This window comes from Sinocyclocheilus rhinocerous, unplaced genomic scaffold (assembly GCF_001515625.1).
Source record: "Sinocyclocheilus rhinocerous isolate Xijiao unplaced genomic scaffold, SAMN03320098_v1.1 scaffold3000, whole genome shotgun sequence".
NCBI lineage: Eukaryota > Metazoa > Chordata > Actinopteri > Cypriniformes > Cyprinidae > Sinocyclocheilus > Sinocyclocheilus rhinocerous.
The window spans coordinates 331740-334970 of NW_015639757.1; the positions used below are offsets into that span (position 1 = coordinate 331740).

Sequence of the window (3231 nt, forward strand, 5' to 3'; positions counted from 1 at the left end):
AGCTTCAATTCAATTCAATTCATGTTTATTTGTATAGTGCTTTTCACGATACAAATCATTGCAAAGCATGACTGGCAGCAGCCATTACTCCAGTTTTCAGTATCACATGATCATTCTAATATGCTGATTTAGTGCTCAGGAAACATTGCTTATTATTACCAATGCAATGTTGTGCTGTTTATTATTTTTGTTTAAACCATGATAGCATTTTTTCAGGATTCTTTGATGAAGAGAAATTTCAAAAGGACAGCATTTGTTTGAAATAGAAACTTTTCGTAATATTATAATTGTTTTTCCTGTCACTTTTTACTTTAATTATAATATAATTATAATATACTTTTACTTCAATTATAATATGCTGTATTTATATTAGCTGTATAAAACTAGTTTCTTTTATTAGTATTATTTTTTAAAGTTGTTTCAAAGCAAGTTCAGATCATTTTTACTGTAAAACAAGACAAAAAGTAATTTTTGTCATGTAAAAACATTAGTATTGTTGGTTTTAGAAAACAATGGAAACCACCACATGGACAAGAAAAGGTACCCAGACCTCTGAGTGGCTGAACGCACACGTCTCCATTAGTACTGCAGATGTTGATCGAGTAAGAGAGGCCTCCTGACATGTTGTCTAATCTCAATCCACATTTGTACATATTTACCAACAAAACAACAATTCGAGCATGATTATCACCTTGTACAGGTGAAGTTCTTAGGGAACAGAGCAGCAGGAGGCAGCGGCTTCATAGCCATCGATGACCTCAGAATGACTGCAGGAGCATGTGTGGAACACAGTGAGTCAAAGCATTCAAAGCAGCTTATCTAATTATCAGACATTCTCAGCTATTAAAGTCCTCCTGTGTGATGTCTCTCCCAAAGACCCGTGTGGATTCGAGTCTCCCTCGCTTTGTGGCTTTGAGCCCGATGTCACTGACAGCTCTATCTGGCTCCATGTGGATGGCAGCAGTGGCCATACTGACCATACATACAGAACTGAACTTGGTGAGTAACAACCGTTTTTGTTGTAAAATGTTTTTTGTAATCGTGCCATGTAATATTTGTAAACCTTGATTATCAGATTCATATAGAGGCTCAAACGGGCAGTGAGGGATACATCGCTGTGGATGAGATTAGGCTAAAAAATGGGCCATGTAAAGGTAAACTGCCTTTCTACTTGGTGAAAAAATAGTTCAGACATCAGTGTGGAAGGTGGAGTGTTTGTTGGCTGTGACTTCAAGACAGGCACCTGTGAATGGAAATATATCAGTGTTGGGCAGTTTGTTTGGGAGAGGGACCAGAATGGTACAACAGCTATCCCGGAATAAAACTATTACTTTTTTCATGTACCATTCAAAAATGTTGGTATAGGTAAGATTTGTTTTTTATATATTTTTTGAAAGACGTCTCTTATGGTCACCAACGATGCATTTATTTGATCAAAAAATACAGTAAAAACAGTAATATTATGAAATAATATTACAATTCTAAGTAACTGTTTTCTATTTAAATATTTTAAAAATTTAATTTCTTCCTGTGTTGTCAAAGTTGAATTTTCAGCAGCCATTACTTCAGTCTTCAGTGTCACGTGATCCTTTAGAATTCATTCTAATATGCTAATTTAGTGCTCAAAAAATATTTATTATTATTATCAAAGTTGAAAACAGTTTTGCCACTTAATATTTTTCTGGAAACAGTGATACCTTAACACAGTGGTTCTCTAACTTTTTATTTAAAAAAAACAAGTATATGTATATATCATCAAAATAAAAAGTTAATGATAATATTTAATGAAACAGACAAAAAAAATCTTACGTAATTTTAGTATTGTAAGTGCAAATTATATCTGGGTTCGAAATAGCATTGAATAAAAATAATGACCCATGTCATGTATTTATGTCACATGACAGGCCATTCAATGGCTGTGCTTGGAGCCAAACTTGAGAGACCAGAGGTCTCAAATCTTCTAACACCAGAGTATAGCCCATCTACAGAGTCCTGCATATAGTTCTGGTATGCTTGTTTCTTTAAACTAATAATCTTGTATCTGTCCATGATGGGACCGATTTGTAGTTAAGCTCTGTCTCAGCCTCGATAGTCAGTTTCAGAATGTTCAGTATGATGTTTTGATAAAGCCTGTTTGTAGGTATTGGCTGTCTGCAGGCTCAGGTGATTCACTCTCAGTACATGTTCTTCTGAATGGGGAGCTGGGTCCAGCACTCTGGTCTCTTTCTGGAGCATCTTCTGATAGTTAGGAGGTGGCAGAGGTCACTGTGTCATCTCCCTCTGAATTCAGAGTGAGTTTCATCTTTTTCTAAGATGTATTTGAGTAAAAAATGACAGTATTTTCATTTTACAAGCATTCTCATATTGTTATCAAACTTGTATGACTTTGTCTTCTGGAAAACACACACAACACAAAAGGAGACATTTTGAAGCCATACAATAGCTTTGAGTGAAAAAGTGTTAAAAATTTAAAAGGGATAGTTCACCCAGAAATGAAAATTCTGTCATCATTTATTCACCCTCGTGTCATTCCGATTTTTTTTTTTTTAATTCTGTGGAACGCAAAAGAAGAAGAATGTTGGTGACCAAACAGTTGTGGTTCCCTTTGACTTCCGTTGTATGGGAAAAATACAGTGGAAGTAAATAGGAACCAATACTGTTCCACACAGGTTTGGAATGACATGAAGTTGAGTAAATCGTGATAGAATTTCATTTTGGATGGACCATCTCTTTAAGTTGCTTTTCACTGATCATTTTAATATCCACCCTAGCCAAGTAGCAATTTTTGAATTAATCATTGAATCAGATCGAATTAATTAGCGAATCAGTTCACAGAACTGGTCTGAATTATTAATCACTGCTTTCTTCTGTTCTTATTTTTGGCTGAATTATTTCTGGGTCATAAAGGGTCATACATTTTTTTATCTTTACCTGATTCAGTCTCTCCTTCTCCTTACTTTTTCAAAATATTATTTTCAAAGTAACAAACAAAACTGCCTACCACATGCAGTTCCTGCATTTTAATATTCTCAGTTATGAAAGAAGTATACTGCTTTCTTTCTGCATTTATTCATGATTTTGCATTCACATAAAAACAGTAATATTATGAAATAATATTACAATTCTAAGTAACTGTTTTCTATTTAAATATTTTAAAAATTTAATTTCTTCCTGTGTTGTCAAAGTTGAATTTTCAGCAGCCATTACTTCAGTCTTCAGTGTCACGTGATC

The 3231-nt window shown here is 34.3% G+C and overlaps 1 pseudogene; it reads left to right on the forward strand.

The window, feature by feature from the left end:
* The first annotated feature begins 512 nt into the window (after positions 1-512).
* The window catches only part of LOC107751570 (MAM and LDL-receptor class A domain-containing protein 1-like), a 14916-nt pseudogene continuing 12197 nt past the window's right edge, over positions 513-3231 (forward strand).